At 40.6% G+C, this 25,021-nt stretch overlaps 1 long non-coding RNA gene across 1 annotated transcript; it reads left to right on the top strand.

The window, feature by feature from the left end:
* The first annotated feature begins 2,082 nt into the window (after window positions 1–2,082).
* On the top strand, window positions 2,083–23,757 carry LOC117364372. The gene is made up of 2 exons (XR_004540230.1): window positions 2,083–2,218; window positions 23,446–23,757. It is a non-coding gene; the product is annotated as an uncharacterized LOC117364372 (long non-coding RNA).
* Window positions 23,758–25,021: the final 1,264 nt, after the last annotated feature.

Raw genomic sequence — 25,021 nt, 5'->3', positions numbered from 1 at the left:
TGCCAGATTTATAAATTTGAAAACATTAATTCTTTGCAGAGGGGACACTATAGCAAATTCAAGGACATTTGGGGCCCGTTAACAAAATATTGTAAGATATGAATGTGATTTATTAACTATTTCCCTTTGATTCATAAAAGATTGTTAATGAACATCCTGGAGGGGCGGGGAAGGGTTAGGTTTGAGGAGGGGGGTTAAACAGTTTTATATTATTTGTTGGAATAGAGTGCAGTATGTTATATTACTTGATTGTTCATCTGTTTGCACTATGCATTTGATGTCAAAAACGAATAAAGAATAATTTTTTTTTTAAAATGCTCTGGATAATGAAGGTTCCCTAATTTGCCTTATTTTCAGGAGCTATGACTGTGGATGCCACCTACATTATTAACTGCACATTTGGCAGGCAATGCATGATACCTTCCATTTGTTGACTGTCATAATGCCTCAATCCACAGTGCCTCAGAGCCAACCCCATCAGTGACAATGGCTTGATTGTCCTATACTTGGCACGCCTAAGAGCATAAGAATAGCCTCACTGGGTCAGACCAATGGTCCATCAAGCCCAATAGCCCATTCTCACGGTGGCCAATCCAGGTCTCTAGTACCTGACTAAAACCCAAAGAGTAGCAATATTCCAGGCTACTGATCCAGGGCCAGCAGTGGCTTCCCTCATGTCTTTCTCAATAACAGACTATGGACTTTTCCTCCAGGAAATTATCCAAACCCTTCTTAAAACCAGCTCCTCTATTGACATGAGATGTGGCATTTAGGTTTTCCCTTTGGGTTTACTGGAGCAAATAGGCAAGCCTCTTAGTCCTCTAATCCTAATTATTTTCTTTTCAAATTTTATTTATTTTTGTATTCTTGAGAAAAAGATGTTATATTATAAAATGGTGTGTTCACGAATGATTGCAAGTTTGTTGGTTGGGTTTTTTTTTTAAAACCAGGCAGATGCTGAACACATTAACCTCTCTCAATAGGTTAAAATGCTAGATAACAGGTGCCAAAATACATTTGCATGGCAGTGTACTCATCTATTTCCCATAAATTTGCAATCTAACGAATCATCTTGGAACTACACAGTTTCTGCTTGTCAGAAGCAGGGAACTTCTGCATAGAACCTACTTTGAGGTAACTGCTACAAAATCCTACTTCTGGCTTGCTCAGAAATGCAAAATCCTTCCATGTGAAAATCATTAGTAAATTAACCGAACCCACCATTTTGCTGTACTGACATAGGAACAAAATGGTGGAGCGCCAGATAAGGGTCTGTTTCAATTCAGATCTTTTTAGTTGTAGATATCTGCCTTGGCTGGACAGCGAGTATCGTACCCCCTCCCCCACCATATGTGTTTGCTTGCCATGTTGGAACGTTGCTTTCTCGCTTATTGTACGTGAATAAATCGCCTTTTCAAGCAAACTAGGGGAATGACAGAAAGCAGCCTTAGTGGAGATGAAGAAGAGAACCAGGCAAATCAGGCGGATACTAGGTTTCAATATGAAAAAAAGACCGGTTTTGGTTTAACAGGAGACTAGTAGTGAGATTTGATGCAAATATTGTATGATTAAAAAGTAGAAAGAAAGCTTTGGAATTTTTTTTTCTTTTACCAGATAATACATTGAACGCGTTCTTTTTTTTCAATAAATGAGACCGGGCCAGGCGATGAAAGTGCAAAAAGCTGTAAGCACGATATCAGTGTATTTACAAATGGCATGCCCTATCATTTTGTTTTATTATTATAATTCAGCTTACGTGGTTGCTGAGGTGTTTAAATCCAGCAAAGCCGTCAAGGCTGAATGTACCAATCAGACTCTGGGGGTTCAGGGGAGAAATGTTACCTAGTAAAAGTGTCTTCCCGAAAAAAAAGTCAGCCTCGGTCGCCCGTTTCATTTCAAAGGTGGGGTTTTTGTTTTTATTTTTGCTTCTAGGAACAATCGCACGCTCTTCCTTGCTTCGGAAAATTAAGATGCTCTGCTTGAAAACTGGAAGAACCCCCTCCCTTAAATCCCGTCGTTGCAAAAGCTCATTCAACTGAACTATGCGGAAGTGTAATTACAAAACAATTCCGCGTGAATGAATCGTCCCCTGCAGTCTGGGAAACTGAGGGTGTCTAGACGCTGCAGGCGGAAGATGGATCGTATTCTTTCCAGACGGCCTCGACTACGCTTCACCCCAGCTGACTCGAGTTGCCCATTTTGCCCAGCAGGCTTGGAGGTAAAAATTCACCTCCATAACTTTGTCTGTTAGGGATATATATATATATCTTTTTTTTTTTTTTTTTGGAAGATAGCTGATCACCTGGAATGTCGTGGAGCATGGCACTCAAGAGGGCAGATTGCACAAGTCCTGAAAAGTCCCCTACAACACGATGATCACATTTGGTGCCCACAGTAATACGCCTCTCTCTCTATGTCAGGGGTAGGGAACTCCGGTCCTCGAGTATTCCATTCGGGTTTTCAGGATTTCCGCAATGAATATGCATGAGATCTATTTGCATGCATTGCTTTCAATGCTTATTCACTGGGGAAATCCTGAAAGCCCGACTGAATACGGCTCTGAGGACCGGAGTTCCCTACCCCTGCTCTATGCAGTAACTTGATAAGAGAAATGAAGCTCTCGTTTCACTTGTGCAGGCGCTATAGGAAAAGAGAAGTAGGTGTTTTTGAGAGGTAGCGGGTTGGTTCTCTGACTAAGCAGCGCTCAGGATCAGGTTATGTAGTTGGATCAGGAATTAGTCCTTACCAAGCACTTTTAACAGGCACCAGGACGGCACTGACTGCTGTCATGGTAACAAGCCCCTCCCACAGAGACTTCCCCTCTTGCTGTATCCTCGGGCATTATACTCTCTACTTAGCTTCATATTTTGTCAATTCACTCTCTTGTCTCCTATTTAACTACTTATTTGCTAAATAGGCTTACATGTAGACAACAGAAAAGTTAATTCACTAAGCCCACCGATCGTGTCCCGACCCCAACCCGATTCACTAACCTTCCTCCCGAGCCGATCCGCGCATGCAAGTGAGGGGAAATGGCATGCAAAGTAGGAAGGGCCTCCATTCACTAAACAAATTCAGGAACACCAACTGGGCTGACCGATCAAAAGAGAAGCGACTGCTGAGGACCAGTCGCTCACATCCTTTCCTGCTCTCTGCCGCCCTGAAATCCCAGCCCTGCAGCCCTGAAATAATAAAACATCTCCCTTGTGCAAAAACCCTACTCTGCCGCCCTGCTCCTCTACAAATCCGCGGTTTTAACCCACGGGTTAAAAGGGGGGGTGCACTATGGCATCGCCTTAGATATGACTTGGGCACGCAACAACCTTTGCCTGGGATTGAACAGCAGCTTGACACCAGACTCTTTTGAGTTGTTAATACTCCCGGGTTCAACGTAAAACCGACTCCATCCTTTTTATATCTTTTTGAAGGTGTGGCCTCCATAATTGTACACAATATTCTAAATGAGGGCTCATCAGAGTCTTATACAGGGGCATCAATACCTCCTTTTTCCTACTGGCCATACCTCTCCCTATGCAACCTAGCATCCTTCTAGCGTTCGCCGTCATCTTTTCAACCTGTTTGGCTACCTTAAGATCATCACATACAATCACACCCAAATCCCACTCTTCCGTCGTGCATATAAGTTCTTCACCCCCTAAACTGTACCATTCCCTCGGGTTTTTGCAGCCCAAATGTATGACCTTGCATTTCTTAGCATTAAATTTTAGCTGCCAAATTTCAGACCATTCCTCAAGCTTTCCAGGTTTTTCTTCATGTTATTCACACCATCCAGCGTGTCTACACTATTACAGATTTTGGTATCATCCACAAAGAGGCAAATCTTACCCAACAACCCTTCAGCAATATCGTTTATAAAAATGTTAAAAAGAACAGGCCCGAGAACAGAACCTTGAGGCACACCACTGGTAACATCCCTTTCCTCAGAGCAATCTCCATTGATCACTGCCCTTTGTCGCCTTCCATTCAACCAGTTCTTGACCCAGCCCGTCACTTTGGGGCCCATCCCAAGAGCACTCAGTTTATTTATTAGACATCTGTTTGGAACACTGTCATAGGCTTTGCTAAAAACTAATTCTAAATACACCACATCTAACGCACTCCCTCTGCCCATACTTGCTCCTGATCCGTCTTGCCGTATACAGGGCACAAACTATAGAAGTCTGTCCGACATTGGCCACATAGCTTTGACAGCGACTGCAGCACTGGGGCAAACTCCAGCCTATCCCGATCTGTGTTGCTATATGTGGGACAATGATCGTGGAAGACCATCCGGCACCAACTTCACTTCCCCACTGCTAAAGCTACCATTTAAGCATCACTCCTGCGCCTCATAAATGAAGTTATAGTTGCTTATCTGTTTGCAGATGTCAAGAAGAGGCATTTAAAATTACTACTACAGCTATTAATTACTTCTAGAGCGCTACCAGATGTACGCAGCACTGTACAGACTCACAAAGGAGACAGTTCCTGCTAAAAAGAGCTTATAATCTAAACAGGCAAGACAGACAAACAGGGAGGGGGATACAGTTAGGGGGGTTGGTGAATCTGCTGGCTAGGATGGTGAACAGTGAGAAGTCAGGTTATGGATTGAAAGCTATATCAAAAAGGTGGGTTTTCAGTCTGCTTTTAAACAAGGGAAGAGGTGTGACGGACGAACTCAGGAAGCTTATTCCAGGCATATGGGGCAGCTAGATAAAAGGAACAAAGTCTGGAATTGGCAGTAGAGGAAAAGGGTAAGAAGCAAAACGATAGTATTTTTGGTGTGAGAAATCTGCTCCATTGACTTTGGTATGAGAGGCATCTGTCTTTATGGCTCCAGAAGCTGTACCTCCATCAACATGAAGCACTGATAGTGGTAGCTGGGTTCGGGCATCTTCCTATCTTCTCTCAAGGATAAGGAACCATTCATCATCATCCTCGTCAATACCAAGGGATTCTAATGCAGTGGACTGAGCTGAGTCGAATCTCTTTCATTTGAAAGGAAATTGCAATGAGAGAGCATAGGATGAAGATAAGAGGTGATAGGCTCCAGAGTAATCTAAGGAAATACTTTTTTACAGAAAGGGTGGTAGATGCATGGAACAGTCTCCCAGAAGAGGTGGTGGAGACAGAGACTGTGTCTGAATTCAAGAGGGCCTGGGATAGGCACGTGGGATATCTCGGAGAGAGAAAGAGATAATGGTTACTGTAGATGGGCAGATTAAATGAACCATTTGGCCTTTATCTGCCGTCATGTTTCTATGTTTCCATTCTAAGCTGCAGCTCAATGACATTGGTCATCTTTACCTCTTTGTAAAGATCTGTTTTATTACCATAATGCAAATTCCTTTGTTAACTGCCTGCCAATTTATGCTGTAGTTCGTTGACTTTAGTCAACCTTACTTAAGAACATAAGTAATGCCTCTGCTGGGTCAGACCAGAGGTCCATCATGCCCAGCAGTCCGCTCATGCGGCGGCCCATCAGGTCCAGGACCTGTATAGTAATCCTTTATCTATACCCTTCTATCCCCTTTTCCTCCAGGAAATCATCCAATCCCTTCTTGAACCCCAGTACTGTACTCTGTCCTATCACACCCTCTGGAAACGCATTCCAGGTGTCCACCACCCTCTGGGTGAAAAAGAACTTCCTAGTATTGGTTCTGAATCTGTCCCCTCTCAATTTTTCTGAATGCCCTCTCGTTCTTGTAGTTTTCGAAAGTTTGAAGAATCTGTCCCTCTCCACTTTCTCCATGCCCTTCATGATCTTGTAAGTCTCTATCATGTCCCCTCTAAGTCTCCGCTTCTCCAGGGAAAAGAGCCCCAGTTTCTCAATCTTTCAGCGCATACAATCAAAAGGCTTTTGCGGAATATAAATAAAAATGTATGTTATGTTATGCTACATTCCTAGAACTGAAGAAGGAATGGGCCTCGTAGAAATATAGTAGACTTTACCTATAGAACTACCATTGTAGGCCTCCAGGCCTATTTAACAGCAACAAATGATCCAAATGCACAAAAAGTGTTGAAGCATGAAAGTAAGGGTCCAGAATCCAGTTCTATCTTTAAACTTAGGCATTCCAATGACCTGAAGGAGTATGAATGAAAATCCACTTTTATGAACAGGAATTAACCAACAGAATATACAAAGCAGGAGAATGTGTGGTGCAGTAGTTAGAGCTGTAGCCTCGGCTCCCTGACATTGTGGGTTAAAATCCCGCACTGTTCCTTGTGACCTTGGGTAAGATGGTGTCAGGTCAAAAGCGCGCCGGGACAAAGGCGCGCGCAGACAATTGAGCGCAGCGCGGTGGAAAATTACTGTTTTTAGGGCTCCGACGGGGGGGGCGTGGGGAGGGAACCCCCCCAGTTTACTTAATAGAGATCGCGCCGCATTGTGGGGGCGTTGTGGGGGCTTTGGGGGGTTGTAACCCCCCACATTTTACTGAAAACTTAACTTTTTCCCTGTTTTTAGGGGAAAAGTTAAGTTTATAGTAAAATGTGGGGGGTTACAACCCCCCAACCCCCCCACAACGCCGGCGCGATCTCTATTAAGTAAACTGGGGAGGCTCCCCAACAAAACCCCCTGTCGGAGCCCTTAAAAACAGTAATTTTCTTCGGCGCGCGCCTCCGTCTTGCGCTCAGTTATCGGCGCGCGCCTTTGTCTTTCGTGGTGTTGTCTATGAACCGGGTAAGTCACTTAAGGGCAAATTCTATAAGAAGTGCCCAAAAGGTAGGCGCCTAATTAGGCACTGTTCAGCGCGATTCGAGTAAAATTGGGTGCTGTTTAATGAATTGCGCTGAGCACCTATTTGGGCTCCTATTTTGGAGGCGCCCAAGAAATAGAACAGCTCTAGGCACAACCAAAAGTTAGGCGCCCATGCGAGCGCTTAAGCACGCTTAAGAGCAGTGATTCTGTAAGAAGGCGCCTAACACCTAGCCACGGCCATGGCTAACATGCATAGCGCCTTTTTTTTGAAGGCTGCCTAAATTTTTAGAGGCACCTTCTTACAGAATCGTGCTTTCTTGATAGGTGCCTATGTTTCAATCAGTGCTGATTAAAAAGTTTAATTGAGCTTGTTATTCAATTTAGATAGGCACTTATCTAAACTAAACTAAACTAAACCTTGTGGAGCTCGGCACGGTTTACAAGAACTTAAAATATAGGAAGAGAAGGGGAAGGGGTAAAACGCGGACCTCACGGACCTGACGGACCTCGCGGATCTAAACCCGTATGGCCTTAAAAATCTGAGGTCCGTGTCGGTCCGTGTCCCTGCCGCTGACAGATCTTGATTGAGATTTGAGCGCTGACGAATCTGTCTCAGCATAGGGAGGGAAAAGTGTTAGAATCTGTCAGCGCTAAAAATCTCTTCGAGGTCTGTCAGAGCCAGAGACTAGTGCTGGAGCGGCAGAGCAGACGCCAAGAGAGCGGGGACATAGGTTTTGGACGTGCGTTATGAAAAAGAAGTCTCCATACTCCAGCACTAGTCTCTGGCTCTGACAGACCTCGAAGAGATTTTTAGCGCTGACGGATCCTAACACTTTTCCCTCCCTATGCTGAGACGGATCCGTCAGCGCTCAAATCTCAATCAAGGTCTGTCAGCGACAGAAACTACAAGTGGCAGGGACACGGACTGACACGGGCCTCAGATTTTTAAGGCCGTACGGGTTTAGTTCCGCGAGGTCCGTCAGGTCCGTGAGGTCCGCGTTTTACCCCTTCCCGAAGAGAAGGAAAAAAAAGGTTTACATGAACTTATATATAGAAGAGAAGAGTAAGGGGGGATAGAATTACATTTTAGTGAAAAGCCAGGTTTTCAGTTGCTTGCGGAATAATTGGAGGGAGCCCAGGTTCCGCAGCGGGTGCCTCCAAAATAAGTGCCTAACTTTAGGTGCTGGTTACTGAATTTGGGTCTTAATTCTTATTGCCCCAGGTACATTAGATAGAGCCAGAGCCCGCAGGGACAGTTAGGGAATAATGCTTGAGTACCTGAATAATTTTAAATCTGCATAGAATTGTAGGATATGCGGAATATAAATTATTGGAAAAAAATAAAAAAAGAATTAGATCAGCAAACAATGAAAAATAAGTGGCAATTGCACAATTACAAGGGTAACTATAAAGTGTTGTTCCAGGAACCCTAAGAGGATCAAATCCAGACACATGAATGGTTACGGAAGGAAGATCTGAAGCCTAAGGATGATAGATTGATAATGTAGCCCAGGACAGTTAATTATGGACAAGATGGTTCAAAGCAAACATTAAAAAAACAAACTAAACCTGGTACAACAGACATGTTTTGGAAAAAAAAAAAAAAAGCTGGAAACATTTACTCATCATGTAGCTGGCGGTGAAGTGCTGAGAGTGGAAAATCTCTATATAGAAAAGCACAGCAAGATAGCACATCTCGTTCATTGGAAACTTTGTAAACATTACAATATCACTGTACTGGAAAAGCAAATGGTATCATGACCCTGAAATAGCCGTGGAGAATGAGGAGTTTATAACACCCAGGACATCCTCATCCTGACCAATAAAAAGCTGAATTCAAGGAAGTTGGACATAGTGGTAGAAGAAAAACATCAGAATGATATTGATCATAGAGATGCAAATCATGTAGAGAGATAGAAGGTCCTCGAGTACCACGAAATGCAAAGGCCCAGAAAATGTGACAGAACAGATACATAAATAGTTCCCATTGATCAAAAATTTTCAAGTGCACCTTGATAGGCTGCTTTTACATGTGACTTCAAAAAAGACAGACTTATTCAGAACACAGCGGTTCGTTTGATTTTTGGCCTGAAAAAAACATGACCACGTCTCCCCGTTTTATCAACAGCTGCACTGGTTGCCTTTTGAGGCTAGAGTACTGTTTAAGTTTGGTTGTATTTGTTTTAAGGTCTTGTTTGGTATGGCTCCTACATACCTGTCCTCACGCTTCGAACGATATAAACCTAATAGGCTCACTCGAGGACATTATTTGTTTACCCAACCATTAAATCTTGCCGATATAAGAGATTCTTTGACAAACTATTGAGATTCCAGGCAGGTAAACTGAATTCATGGTTATTATGTACCATCATTCCTCAGGCTCATTCATACATGTCCTTCAGGAAGCTGCTGAAAACTGATTTGTTTGATAAATTTGTAAATTGATGTCTTGAATCTTGACTGGTAAATTGTATATTGATTTTAAATTGTTTATTTTAGTTTGATTTTAATGAATTTTTAAGTCCAATTGTATTTTACTTATTGATTGTATAATTATTCTCTATATGTGAACCGCCTAGAACTATGGGCTCCTTTTACAAAGGTGCGTTAGGGCCTTAACGCGCAGAATAGCGTGCGCTAAAATGCCGCATGCGCTAGCCGCTACCGCCTCCTCTTGAGCAGGCGGTAGTTTTTCAGGTAGCGCACGCTATAGCGTGCGCTAATCCGGTGCATGCGCTAAAAACGCTAGCGCACCTTTGTAAAAGGAGCCCTATGTGGTGTGGCGGTATACAAAAATTATTATTATGAAGTCCAGAAGTAGGATCACCGTATGGCTCCAGAAAAAAAGAGGACGGATTGAGAAATCTGGGTTTTACTTCCACTGAAAGCAATGGAAGTAAAACCCGGATGTCTCAATCCATCCTCCTCTTTTTGGAGCCATATGGTAAGCCTAGTCCAGAGGAAAGCTCTCTTTGGCATAATGCAAGTAGGACAGCTGTCAAGTTATATGCAAAACTAACCCATTTGGAGACATGTTAGCCCTTATTACCAGCAACACCATTGGTTACCTGTTGAAGCTAGAATATTATTCAAATTTGCCTGCATTTGCTATAAACTGTTGTCTGGATTATCTCCACGTTACCTTATCTCTCATTGTGAATTGTATAGATCAGTTAAGTTTACGCGTTGTACTAGCTTATTTATATTTCCGAATCCAAAAAATTGCCGTTATAAAAAATTTTTTGATAGGACCTTGGTCTTTCAAGAGGGTAAAACTCAATCTTGGTTAGGTAATTTGATTCATGGAACTAAATCATACTGTTCTTTCAGGAAACTAGTAAAGATCTATTTGTTCAAGAAATTTTTATCTGTCTAAGAATTATGCAATTTTATCTGTCTTATGCTCATTGTATTTTTTTTTATCACTGATTGTCCAGTTCTTCTTATCTGTAAACCACTTAGAACTTTCAGGTGTTGGCAGTATAGAAAAATAAAGTAAAAAAAAAAAAAAAAATTTGCCACTGGGTAAACCAGAGAACCCCTCCCCCCAAATCAAAACATAATAAAGAGGAGAAGGACCCCTTAAAGCTGTAAGAATTACTCATAGGGCCTTGGAGATCTCACTCTGTTGTTAATTCAGAAGCTGGATCACCAACTGTCCTTAAGCCTGGAAAACTGCTTGTTCAGTCAATATTGACACAGCTGCATTGGGTCGCTAAGGATGACCTTGTAGATTTTTGCATTAATGCAGTCATAATGACGAAATATAACTATTAGGGGCATTTTCAAAACACTAAGGGCTCCTTTTACGAAGGTACGCTAGCGTTTTTAGCGCACACACAAGATTAGTGCAAGCTATAGCGCGCGCTAGCTGAAAAGCTACCGCCTGCTTAAAAGGAGGCAGTAGTGGTTTGTGCACGCAGCATTTTAGCGCACCTTTGTAAAAGGAGCCTTAAGAAGTTAAAAAAAAAAAAAAATCAGTATGAATTGGCACTTAGACATCCTAATCGCCAGTTTTCGAAACCATCTTTCTGGACATCTTGCAAGGCATCCTAGCCGCTGTGCATGTAAAACTAAAGGGGACGTATTGGACGCATGTTCTGAGTGAGCTTACCTTGAACATCTTGCGGCGATAATCAAACGTTTCCCAAGACGTCCTGGATGGAACTTAGATGTCCCGAGCTAGACCTATTTTAAAAGCATCTAAGTGCCAAAAAAGAACCCAATCTGACTAACCACTGGAGGGATGAAGTAATGACCCCCCTTCACTCCCCCAGTGATCACTGGCCCCCCTCCCACCCCACATTGCATACCTTTCTCTAGAACAGCAGCACCTGGTATGAGAAAGCCTAGTAGAGCAGCACCTGGGGTGGAGGGGGGGCTAGTGAACCATAGAGAGGAGGACCCAAGCCCATAAGTCACTCTAACCACTACATTTATGGTGGAAAGTGTGAAGTTTTAAGTTTTATTTTGGTTTGATATACCACTTAAATGTATCCTAAGCAGTTTACATAAAAACATCAATCTAAAAATGAATACAGGGAGACTAACAGAGACAATTAAGATAACGAGGGGAACAAACAGGATACAAGAGGAAAACAACCAGGGTTACATCATTGCATTAAAAAAATTGATAGGAAGAAGGAAAAAATGAAAGAGAGTTCAAAGAAGCGTGGGATGAACACAGAGGATCTAGAATCAGAAAATAATAGTAAATATTGAACTAAGGCCAGTACTGGGCAGTCTTCCACGGTATGTGTCTCTATGTGGTTGAGGATGGGCTGGGGAGGGCTTCAATGGCTGGGAGGGTGTAGATGGGCTGGAGTAGGTTTTAATGGAGATTTCAGCAGTAGGAACCCAAGCACAGTACAGGGTAGAGCTTTGGATTCTTGCCCAGAAATAGCTAAGAAGAAAAAATTTAAATTGAATCAGGTTGGACAGACTGGATGGACCATTCGGGTCTTTATTGGCCATCATCTACTATGTTACTATGAGTGCGAATAAACTGAAATCAGGATCCTAATTTATTTATTTATTTTTATTTTGCAATTTTCAACATAAATTCTTATACAGAATACAGGAATGGAATGTTAACAACGGGATCTGGATGGGCTCCTTTGTTCCCTGTGACCCATACCCTAGATCCCCTGATACTCATCCTACCTATTAAACAAAACACGCCAACTCTATTTTTGGTAATTAGCCGCAGCTCAGTTTATTAATAATAAATTAACATATTATAATTTCCATCTCAACTTTAATTAACATAAATCCAAGAACTCCTCCCGAGCTACCAAAACAAACATTCAGTGCCCTCGACCCTGCCACTTCAACAAGGGTCAGAGGGGTGGCATGTCCCTCATGCCCCTTTATCCGGGTCACCTGACCCACCAGGCACGGCACCCCGCCGGCCCACCGCTCATCACCCGATGAGCCCCAATGACCGAGTAGCTCGGGAGATCCGCCCCCGAGCTACTCCCTAGGACAAGAAAAACAAAGAGAGGGTGGGAGGGAAAAACACCCTGGAGGACCCAAAACGGTTGAGTCCTCCACTGCCTTCCCCCCTTTATCCCCTCGCCTCCGCACGCACACCCCTCCCCAACCAATCAATTTTAAAGTTGGCTTTTGCCTTTTTGTAGGCCAATCAGCCACCGCACCAATTCCTCCGCCCCACCGACGAACGACACGGAGGCACACCAGCCCCGTATTACATTTCACCCTTTGACACGAGGTCTCGGGCTCCCATATAAGGTAATTTTCTAAATAATAAAATAATATTACATCAATTTCCATCAAGCCCATGTGTAGGGAGACTATCATTATATATCTAATTAAACAGTAAAAACATCTAGTATGTTTAGAATTAGGACACAACCTTGTATCGTAAAATTGGTCTGTAACTGTCATACCTGTTAACTAAATTTTATGTATGTTTAACCTATAACCCGTTCTGAGCTCCCTAGGGAAAATGGGATAGAGAACAAAATAAATAAATAAAACACGTAGTCAGAACAGATTACGATTTGTCATGCTTAACATATATAATATACATTCAGAACGAGTTACAATTTATCAAGTTTACAAAGCAGTATGGTTGTACTACACTTCTCCCTCCGTATTCGCGGTTTCAGCATTCGCAGTTTCGATTATTCACGGTTTTTAGCTTGCTGGCTCCTCCCCCCAAATTACATCAGCTTGCATAGAGAAATCGCTGATTCCAAGCGTCTACAGAGACAATCGCCGATTCCCGGCACTTTATTCACCGTGTTTTGCCTCTCCTTCAGGAACAGGCCAGGTCTCCCACCATGTTGTTCGCGGTTTCACTATATTCACGATGGTTTTTAATAGAAAACAGCGAATAACATATGAAAAAGTTATTCACGGTTTTTCTATATTTACAGTTCTGTTAATCCTCTGTCACAGCGAATACGGAGGGAGAAGTGTAGTATGATCTAGTTCTAATATATAGTTCTCTCTTAATATATGGTAGTAGACAAGGGATTAGGTGAAGAGGTATATTTTTATTGTTTTTCTAAAGTTCAGGAGCCCTTCGAGGGATCTGATCTGTAGAGGTAGTTGGTCCCAGTAGTTCGGTAAGAAATGGGAGTAGGAACATCGTCTGGCTGTCTGCAGTTGAAGGGCGCGACCAGGAGGGTGTTTGGAGGCCTGTTTCTTCTTGGGAGCGGAGTGGAATTTTCAGTATGTATGGAGGAAGTTTGGTTGACATGTAACCTAGTGCCATGTTATGCAGGGATTTGTACACTAGCATTAAGCCCTTAAAGATGCAGCGTTGGGCTATAGATGGCCAGTGGGCAGATGATATTGCCTGGGAGACATGAGTCGTGGGTGTGAAGGTGCTTTAGAATAATAATAATAATTTTATTCTTGTATACCGCCCTGCCATAAGTTCTGAGCGGTTCACATCAAAGAAGACTGTGCAATCAGTGAAGCATACATACATTTATCAGGGAAATACAACAATAATCAAGTTACCAATTTATCAAACAAGTAGGTTTTTAACAACTTCCTGAAGGAATAGAAGTCTAATTGCTCACAGTTCTGTCAGGGTTGTGTTCTCAGTTGTTGTTTTGTGTTTTTCTGACACAACAATTTTATAGCATTGAAACATTTTCTAGTGGATGATAAGGGATACTTTGCTGTGTCTTTTCAGCATCTCACAACCAGCAACGATACATGCGACTGTTTTCATTTTCAGAGCCCAACACCCACAAGCCTATATGAGACAAAAATACAATACGACCACACTCTCAAAACGTTTTGCAGCACAGCAAACACACATACCATGTAAGTGCTACGGAGTAATCCAAAAATAATCTCCCAAAACACTGAATGAAAACAAAGCAGGGATTAGCTGGCAACTGGTAAACAGGTTTAGTATTACGAAAATTATCACGAGGTAGGAAAAAGCCTCATATCCCCTCCTCCAACCCAACAATGTATTAAAATTGTAGATAAATAGGAGGCTTAATAGGGGTAAATGTAATCACTGGCATAAAAATCCTCATCTTATAATATTTCACTAAACAAAAGCCTTGTGCAATGCAATGAAATCCCTGAGTTGTTTACAATGCATTGGGAGACTACAAAGTCATTTAGCTACTAGTGCTTAAATATTTTTAATTTAATGTAATTCTTATATACCGCTAATAACCGTGAGGTTTCTAAGCGGTTTACAAAAATGAATGCATTAAAAGATACAATAAATAAAAATAAATAAGATAGGTACTTGGAAATTCCCTAACTGTCCCAAAAGCTCACAATCTAACTAAAGTACCTGAAGAGACAATTTATGAAAAATAAAGATAAAATATAAAGATAGAGATAGAGATAGAAATGAATATTTCACCAAGTAATGAATAAATAAATTTAAAGATAGAATTAAAAATAAATAAGTAAAATAAATAAAAAATAGAGATAAAAAATAAGTATCAAGAGAAATAAAAAATATATATTTAAAGTATTCTCCCCTGCTGGATCGGGGGAGGGGTGTAACTGTGATCAGGTGCCCTGCTGGAGAGGGGCTCCCGATACTGCTGCTGGTCTCGGTGAGCCGTTGGCACCGCTTCTTTTGAAGTGTTTTCCCCTGCTGGATCGGGGGAGGGGTGTAATTGTGATCAGGTGAACAATGCTGGTTGAGTCGAGAAGAAATATCCCACACGTCGACGATGGCCAGCGTTTCGCCATAAAAGAGCTGCCTCGGGACGTACAGGTGATCAATCCTATAAAATAAACCGGATTGAATTAACCACAATACTTATCTTTAGTGGAGAATCATCTATCTTCTTTTTCCAAAAGCAGCAAGTCCCAACATACTCTTAGTGGAGCTCTGAGTCAAAAATCATGGAGGTTTCTCAGACACAGGAAGTGGAACACACCCTTCCTTTAAAACTCTAGACAAACGATTCTGATTGGATGCCTCTCTGTATAATAACTAAGTGTAACTATTACAATTTATACTAAATGATGCCATTCCGTTCTAGAATTTAATCCCCCGGTCCTTCTGTCTCCAGAGTGGAAATCCAAAAAAGCTCTCTCTGCAAAAGTAACCGCTGTCTGTTGCAATGATTGAACGGAACATGATCTATTGCGTAACACTTTAGATCTTGAAAGGTATGGTTAAATTCAACACAGTGAGCCACAATTGGAGCTTGTATCTTAGCCGTATTCAATCAGCTCTTATGTTCTGTGATCCTAATTTTAAGGGACCATATTGTCTGACCGATATAAATCATTGGACAAGGACATATTATTAAGTACACTACATAATCTGTTAAACAAGTAGTATTATATTGAATGAAAAATGTTTTACCCGTGATTGGATGCACAAAGTTTTCAGATAGTTCTGTTGTAATAGCACATATTTGACATGTGTGGCATTTGGAATGACTGCCTAAAGAGTGACGGTGTTGTCTACGAATAAAGCAGTCAGAAGGGCTAAGAAGCTCCTTAAAATTATTTTGTCTCAAGTAAGCTATTCGTAGATGACAATTGGGAAAAGCCGGGTCATTTCTTAAAATGTCCCAGTGATGACGTACGGACCGGACAACTCGATTTATTGCAGGTGAAAATTCAAGTACACAGGCTTGTAGATCTGAAGTATGTTTTCTAGGTATAAATAATAAATCTCGTTTAGCACGTTTGTATGTTTTCCTCAGAACTGACTGAGGATATCCTCGAGCCCGCAAGCGCTAGAAAAGGCACTTGCTCTGCTTCCTAAATTCTGTGGAAGTGAAACATATTCGTTTAAAACGTAAAAATTGAGAAATAGGTAAACTTTGAGTGACATGAGATGATTACTTGAATAATCTAGAAACGTGTTTTTACGAAAAACCGTGGTCATCAATTCCTGATCCTGTTTATTAATTAAGATATCTAAAAAAAGATATCTTATGGGAGTGGACGTTTCAAATCAAACTCTATTTTATGATGTCGTGCATTTAGCCAATTGTAAAATTCAATAAGATCATCGTAAGTGCCCGTCCATGCCATGAAAATGTCATCAATGAAACACAGCCATAGTTTTATATATGGCAAAAAAGGATTTGAAATGATCCATTGATTTTCAGAGCTACAGAGTCTCTTTTTTACCAATTTTTTTTTTTTTTTCTGTGCTGTCAACCATCTTGTCTGTATTCCACTGTCTGTTCTTCAGTTATCAGTTGCTTATTTCTAGGATTTGGTCTATCTCTCCTAACCATTCTTATGTCAGCTTTTGATATACCTGTGAAGAAGGACACGGTACTACTCAAAAGGGTCCAGAGAAGAGCGACTAAGGGATTGGAGGAGCTGTTGTACAGCGAAAGATTAGAGAAACTGGGCCTCTTCTCCCTCGAACAGAGAAGATTGAGAGGGGACATGATCAAAACATTCAAGATACTGAAGGGTATAGACTTAGTAGATAAGGACAGGTTGTTCACCCTCTCCAAGGTAGGGAGAACGAGGGGGCACTCTCTAAAGTTGAAAGGGGATAGATTCCGTACGAATGTAAGGAAGTTCTTCTTCACCCAGAAAGTGGTGGAAAACTGGAACGCTCATCCGGAGTTTGTCATAGGGGAAAACACCCTCTCTAGGGATTCAAGACAAAGTTAGACAAGTTCCTGCTGAACCAGAACGTACGCAGATAGGGCTAGTCTCAGTTAGGGCACTGGTCTTTGACCAGAGGGCCACTGAGTGATCGGACTTCTGGGCATGATGGACCACTGGTCTGACCCAGCAGCAGCAATTCTTATGTTCTTATGATATCTGAAGTAGCTCTCGGTTCTTCCTGTTAAATTTGTACTTGTTCTTCCTTGTTTGCTAGTCTAATTTTTTTTTTAAATAATTGTTCTTTTCTTTTGCAAGTTCTGTTACTCTCTCTGCCCCTTAATTAATGGTGGATATTCATGCACCAGCCAATCCTAAAGACCTGCTCCTGGTCCTCTAAAACCTTTTCTTTGCACAGACTAGCCCCCTAAAGGTTAATATATTAAGCTAATCAATACGTTTAAATATATTCTTATTAAAGTGTCATGTGCAAAGACTAAGGCCATCTTCTATCAAACTGCAATAACAATTTTTAGCACGGGGAGCCACGCTGAATGACCCACGCCACTCCTGACTCTCATAGGAACTCAATGAGTGTCGGGAGCAGAGCGGGCCATTCAGCGCGGCTCACCACGCTACAAACTGCTAGCGCAGTTTGATAGAAGAGGCCTTAAGTTAGAGAAAATCAAAAATACAAAAATCATTAAGACCAATACTAGGTCCTTATCACTAGCCGTTTCCTCCTCAGTGTAAATAGTTATAAAGGGAAACTTAGCTTTCATATGTCTGCTAGAGTCCAGAACCTTTTCTTTTGAGGGGGGGGGGTTTTGCCTCAGCCGAATGCCTACAGAATCCCCCCGTTTCGTGTCCTTCATCAGGGGCATACTCAGGGGCACAACCCGCTTTTCAAATTCACTGCTTGTCCATCTCTCCACGGCAAGAAAAAGTTTTAGAGGACCAGGAGCAGGTCTTTAGGATTGGCTTATACTTGGTATTGACCCCGCCTCATTTTTTGGCTTTGGATATTGGTGAATATCCATGCACTCCATAAGCTGTTAAAATTTAACCCCCCCCCCCTTTTTATGAAGCCACATTAGTTTTTTTTTATTGCCAGCTGCGGCAGTATGAGCTCTGATGTTCATAGAATTCATATGAGCATTGGAGCTAATACCGCCATGGCTGGTGATAAAAAAAAAGCCTAATGCGGCTTTGTAAAAGGAAGGGGGGAGGGTACTTATTTCAGAAGTTTTTTGTTTTAAGATAATTTTAGAATTATAACTCTGTGTTAGAAATGTTACTGCGAGTTTAAGTAGTGTATTTCCTGGGTAATGTTCAGCCTTTTCATTTCTGTAAACCACATTGAACTGTCGAGGCCAGTGTGGGGTATAAATGTCCGAAAGGAATGGAATGTTTGTTAGGACACTTGTCAAAGTTTAAGGATGAATATCAACTATGGCCATCTGCTTTCATATTTGTTTATTGTTTATTGTTTGTTTATTGTTTATTTATTTATTTGATTAAACGCCTTATCGATTCTACAAAGCGTTGTACATAATAAAAAAAATTTTTCCTTTTGACAAACAATTACAATTAAAACATACTGCAAATGAACTATAATACACTCAAACTTGTTGTGGACGAACGAACAAAAGACACACAAGGTAAAGAGGGGAGAAATACAATAGTAATAGTAAATGGAAGAGACATTAATGGAAAAAACAAAAGGGTAGGGAGATTAAAAAAAATAAAAGAAAAAGAAAGATTAAAATTAAGATGTCAGTTAAAATTAAATTTAAGATAAAGTAAAACTTCAGTTAAAAGCGTCTTTAAATAGAAAGCATTTTAATTTGCTTTTGAATGCTGTTAGATTATTTTCTGTTTTTAAATACAACGGAAGAGAATTCCAGATTGTTGGGGCTGTTACTGAAAAAATGGTAGTACGACGTGTACCAATCATCTTCAATGAAGGGATATTAAGGTTAGATTGGGTTATAGATCTCAAAGATCTTAGTGAGTCATAAGGGATCAATAATCGATCAATGAAAGCTGGAGAATTAGTTTGCATGGTTTTAAACGTTAAGAGAGCTATTTTATAAGTTATCCGATGTGAAATTGGCAACCAGTGTGCGTCTTTTAGCAGAGGGGTAACATGATCGTACTTTGATGCTTTTGAAATTAACTTAATGGCCGTATTTTGAATTAACTGTAAACGTTTCAAATCCTTATGATATATTCCTTTTAAAAGTGAATTGCAATAGTCTATTTTTGAAATTACAAGTGAATGAATGAGTACGTTAAGAGAACTGGTGTCGAGAAGAGGAGCCAATGTTCGGATCATTCTTAGTTTATAAAAGCAGTTTTTGACTAAGGCGCTTATTTGCGGACGAAAAGTAAGCCTGCTATCTATGAGTACCCCTAAAATTTTTATAGTTGTAGTCGAGGCAAGTGGAGTGTTCTGGATAGTAATTGGGGAGATTAGTTGCGCCCCCTCTTTTTCAGGGAATAAGAGAGTATTGGATTTTGAAATACTTAAGGAGAGCTTGTTAGAATTTAACCAGTCATGAATTATACTGAGTTTATGGTTAATTGACTGAATCTCAGATTGGTCAGTTGATTCTATAGGGTGCAATAGTTGAAAATCGTCCGCGTAAGCGTATACTGTGAACCCTATTGATTGGCAAAGAGTCAGGAGAGGGGACAGGTAGATGTTAAACAATAGTGGCGATAAAATGGAGCCTTGAGGAATACCAAAATTTGAATGGATAGATTTTGATTTTGAATTGTTAAATTGAACTGTCGCAGCTCGCTCAGAAAAGTATGATTGGAACCATTCAAGGACGTGATCATCAACACCTATAGAAAAAAGACGATTCAATAAAAGGTGATGGTCGATCGTGTCAAATGCTGCGGCGAGATCTAATGAAATTAGAAGAACGGATTTATGATGATCTAGATAATAATTTATGGATGTAGTGAGGCCGAGTAATGAGTACTCTGTGGAATGGTTTATGCGAAAACCGGTTTGATTTGGGTGAAGGACACGTGTTTTATCCACGTAATCTGATAGTTGTTGAAATACAATTTTTTCTGTTAATTTACATAAGAAAGGGAGGTTTGATATTGGTCTGTAATTAGCACAGTTATCCAGATTATTCTTTGGATCTTTGATAATCGGAAATATAATAGAATGTTTCCAATCGGAAGGGATTTTAGCTGTGGACAGACTAGTGTGTATAATTTGAAGCAGATAAGGTCCAAAAACATTAAAATAACGTTTAAGGAAAAATGGAGGAATAGGTTCGAATCTGGAGCCTTTAATGTTAATGCTATGTAGTAAGTTTTCCAAAGCTTTCAGAGTTGGAAGACGAAAATTAGATAAAGTAGTATGAAATGATTGTGATTTAGTTAAAATGTTATCATTATTGGTGATGATTGGTGAATTAGCGGCAGTAGATTTATTATTGGAAATTTTTGTTCTGATTAAGTTAATTTTTTCTTGGAAATAGTTTGCTAAGGCTTGAGCTGTTGGAGTGTTCTCAGTTAGGACTAATTTTTTATTTTTGAAGGATGTTAATTGTTTAAGGATTTTGAACAGAGCTGATGAATTTTTGGTACTAGAAATTTTTTTCGTATAATATTGTTTCTTCGTATTGATGATTGATTGCCGATAATATTGAGATTTTTTATTATAAATATCTAAGTTTTCCTTAGTAGGTTTAGATCGCCATTTACGCTCAGCTGATCTCAGCTGTTTTTTTAAGAGACCTAAAGAAGAATTAAACCAAGGATTTCTTTGTTTTTTAGGAGAAATTTTTAGAGTTACTAGGGGAGCTATTTTATCAAGCAAAGATTTGCACGCTTTATTCCACAAGGTTATTTGTCCACTTAGAGTTTCTGATTTGAATTTTTCTGAGTCTATGTTAAATTCTGTTGAGACAAGGGAATGATTTATATGTTTAAAATCACGTATTGTAATGGATTTGGGGATGTAGCGTGAGACTTTAAAAGATGGCAATGATAGGTTAGTTTGAATAAGATAGTGATCAGACCAAGGTACTTGATGCGAGATGGGTTTTGAAAAATTAGCGCCTAATGTGTTAGGCGCGAATATTGCATCTAAAGTATGGCCATGATTATGGGAGGCGTCAGAATTCAGTAGTATAAAACCAAGATCCGTAGTATGAGTTAAAAGATCGGAAGTAATAGAATTAGAAAGATCATCAAAGTGAACATTGAAGTCTCCAAGTAGAAGAGGGATATGTGAAGTGGTAGAGAAATCAGAAATTAAGGTTAATAGTTGTACTATCATTGGTTGACTAATTGGTGGAGGGACGTATAATAATAGTAGTTCTATTTTAGGCTTTGAATTAACTATCACTTGTAAAGATTCTATTGTATTATTGTTTGTTTTTGTTTTTTGAGCAACTTCTATTGCTAAAGCTAAATTTGTTTTAAATATTATTGCTACTCCTCCTCCTTTTTTACCTTCTCGATGATTATATTTGAAGTTATAACCTAAAGGGCAAGCGAAGGAGAGGTAAGCCTCATCTCCTTCTGAAAGCCATGTTTCAGTAATACAGAGAATATCTAAAGAATGTTCGATTATTGAATCTTTGATTATATGATATTTACTACGCAGAGAACGTGCATTAATCAGAGCAATATTGATAGAATTTTGCGTAGGGGGGACTAAATTCTTAGATGTATTTTTATTATCTAATGTAATGCAAGAAAGAGAATTATGTTTATTTGTAGAGACCACTGGGGGAGGTCTGTGTCCCCAATGGGTTGGAATTGGGTATGAATCAAATTCCATAGCGACTTTTAAATTCGTGAGACAATGAAAAATTATTAACAGAACCAATAATTTAGTAAGATTTTTGCTACAGAAAAATAAGCAGTTAGCTTTCATAAATATAGCTAGGCAAAAATTAAAAACAATCGCACAAGGATTCGCATAAAGGAGCGCATTAAGGAGCAGAACCTGCTCCTTGTTCGCGCTCCTTTGGCGCGCGATGAAGGCGCGCGCCTTTGCGGCGTGCGCCGCAAGTGAGGGAGTATTTGTACTCATGTACCGGCTGGTCGGTAGGCGTGTCCAGCGGGCCGCCGCTACGCGGCGGCGAATCAAGATGGAGGGAGATAGCACTAATGGAAGCAAAAGAAAAACATAAAATGACAAGACAACCTACAGCTTGAATAAAATAAATTTAACTTGACAAGTGTTTTAAACAATTTCTAATAAAAATAATAAAACTATACAATTAAAAAAGAGTCAAAGAGTCAAAACATAAAATAAGATAAAATAATTAAAGTGCTATCTTAGATACTGCAGACTTACAGTAACGACGTGAAGAGTCAAAGGTGAGCTTTATAGCATGCAGCAAAGCAATTCAATTACAGCAACTAAAATAAGCAGTTTGAGATTATTATCAGTAATCTATTGAGTGAGCGTGCGCCGCAAGTGAGGGAGTATTTGTACTCATGTACCGGCTGGTCGGTAGGCGTGTCCAGCGGGCCGCCGCTACGCGGCGGCGAATCAAGATGGAGGGAGATAGCACTAATGGAAGCAAAAGAAAAACATAAAATGACAAGACAACCTACAGCTTGAATAAAATAAATTTAACTTGACAAGTGTTTTAAACAATTTCTAATAAAAATAATAAAACTATACAATTAAAAAAGAGTCAAAGAGTCAAAACATAAAATAAGATAAAATAATTAAAGTGCTATCTTAGATACTGCAGACTTACAGTAACGACGTGAAGAGTCAAAGGTGAGCTTTATAGCATGCAGCAAAGCAATTCAATTACAGCAACTAAAATAAGCAGTTTGAGATTATTATCAGTAATCTATTGAGTGAGCGTGCGCCGCAAGTGAGGGAGTATTTGTACTCATGTACCGGCTGGTCGGTAGGCGTGTCCAGCGGGCCGCCGCTACGCGGCGGCGAATCAAGATGGAGGGAGATAGCACGGCTGGTCGGTAGGCGTGTCCAGCGGGCCGCCGCTACGCGGCGGCGAATCAAGATGGAGGGAGATAGCACGGCTGGTCGGTAGGCGTGTCCAGCGGGCCGCCGCTACGCGGCGGCGAATCAAGATGGAGGGAGATAGCAAGTAACGACGTGAAGAGTCAAAGGTGAGCTTTATAGCATGCAGCAAAGCAATTCAATTACAGCAACTAAAATAATCTACTGATGGTGTTAGAAATATCTGGAGGTCAATGATGATAGCTCTTCTAGGCGTAATCGATTTCTGTAAGATCCATACTACCTGTACCTCTTGGGCCTTCTAGATTTAAATTTAATGATGGAATTTCATATCAAGCAGACAATATCTACATATTTTTTCTGACTTTGATTACTTAGTACATTGAATGCTATGTTGCCACTGTCAGACTTCAGGTATGTTCTTATGTTCACAGTTTAGTTTTGACAAGAATTGATTATTATAATTCCTTGTATTTAGGTTATATGATGCACATTTTCAACCTTTATAGATTATTCAGAATGTCGCTGCATGGCTCAATGCTGGAAAGTCAAAATCAGCTCATATTACTCCCATCCTGAAGACTTTACATTGACTGTCAATTACTTTCAGAGTGTGTTTTAAGATCTTAGTTCTAATCCATCAAATAATTTCTGTAAATGTTCTGATTTATGTTGCTAAGGCTTTGAATGTTTATAGACCTACTCTCTCTTTAAGCTCTGAAGACAAACAACAATTGATCACTCCAAGTGCTACATCTTGCCGTTATGTAAAAACCCAGAATCAAGCTGTTGATGTGGAATGGACTTCTGAGCACATTGAGATCATGTATGGATGCTTGACAATTTAAAAAAGCATTTGAAAACTTATTTTTTTCTTAAAGCATGTTTAATATGATTATGTTTACTGTAAATTTTATAATTTGAGAGATATCTGTTGTGAATTTTGTTTTATTATGACTGTTGCTTTGTTAGCCAATTTGGTTTAGAGCAGGATATAAATTTTAAAATAAATACTGCTTCTTATAGATTACCTGTTGGGCATGGAGGAGTTTTCCTTTTCAACATCCAACTCCAGCGCAAGCAGCAGGCCGGAGAAGCTGCTTGCTCTGGTGAAGATTTAGAGAGGTATGGGGGTGAGAAGGGAAGGTGCAAGTTCGGCGTGGGGGTGTGGGAGGGTGGAGAAGAGGGTACAGGGTAGGGGGTTGGTACAGAAGAAGCGGGGGGGGGGGGGCACCACCACTCCAAGTGCCTCCTACCTGCGCTACGCCACTGTGCTATCTACTATGTTACTAGATACTAATACTGTGCCCCATAAAGAAAAAAGGTGTTGTGGTTACAGATTCTTCCTTCACTAAAGAACTAGTTTATGTATGTAAGGTAATGAATATATATCATGATAGCTGATGGCCAAGAGCCTCTGTAATATGAACAGAAATGAGGTTTGATTTCCTTCTTCCAAACCACCCCAAACTTCAATCATACTGTAGTTGTTTGAAATTATCCTGGATGCTCACAAGAAGCCCATGAAAGAGCAATATAATGTGGGACGTGTGTGATGCAGTGGTTAGAGTTACAGCCTCAGCACCCTGAGGCTGAGGGTTCAAACCCACACTGTTCCTCGTGACCCTGGGCAAGTCACTTAATCCCCCATTGCTCCAGGCACATTAGACAGAGTGTGAACCTACCAGGACAGATAGGGAAAAATGCTTGAGTATTTGAATGTAAAAATGACTTAGGCTATAAGTGGTACAGTGGTGCCTCACACAACGAACTTAATTCGTTCCAGGAGCAAGTTTGTTATGCGAAAAGTTCGTTATGTGAAACGCGTTTTCCCATAACAATACATGTTAAAAAAAATAATTCGTTCTGTAGCATAAAATATGCTAAGATGACATAAAAAAAGATAAATTTATCTTGTTAGAGCTGGTGTTAGACACAACTGGGGACTGCAAAGTCCAGGCAGAGGCTTATGGCTCTCTTTGACCAGGGGGGACAGTTGCCCTAGTTGCACTACCCTAACCCTATTCCTGCTATGTGTGACTGTGGTATTCTGTTAGCATGATATAGAGGGGATATATGTGAAGGGGAGGGGAGACAGGGGTTTTGTTGATCCTTGCTGTGTATTATAATCACCCCCCACATACTCCCCAGTACCTTTTTTAATTCCTCCCATCTTTCCCAGCCAGTGGCGTACAGGCCAGAAGCGCAGAGATCAGGAGCAATTCCTCTGCACGCCTGTGTGGGCCCATGCCGATCTCCGAATGGCTGCAGTTAGTTCTTGTGAGTCCCGC

The sequence above is a fragment of the Geotrypetes seraphini genome, chromosome 7 (assembly GCF_902459505.1).
Source record: "Geotrypetes seraphini chromosome 7, aGeoSer1.1, whole genome shotgun sequence".
Classification (NCBI taxonomy): Eukaryota; Metazoa; Chordata; class Amphibia; order Gymnophiona; family Dermophiidae; genus Geotrypetes; species Geotrypetes seraphini.
The sequence above is the reverse complement of the archived record's forward strand: the minus strand, read 5'-3'. Positions and strand labels throughout refer to the sequence as shown.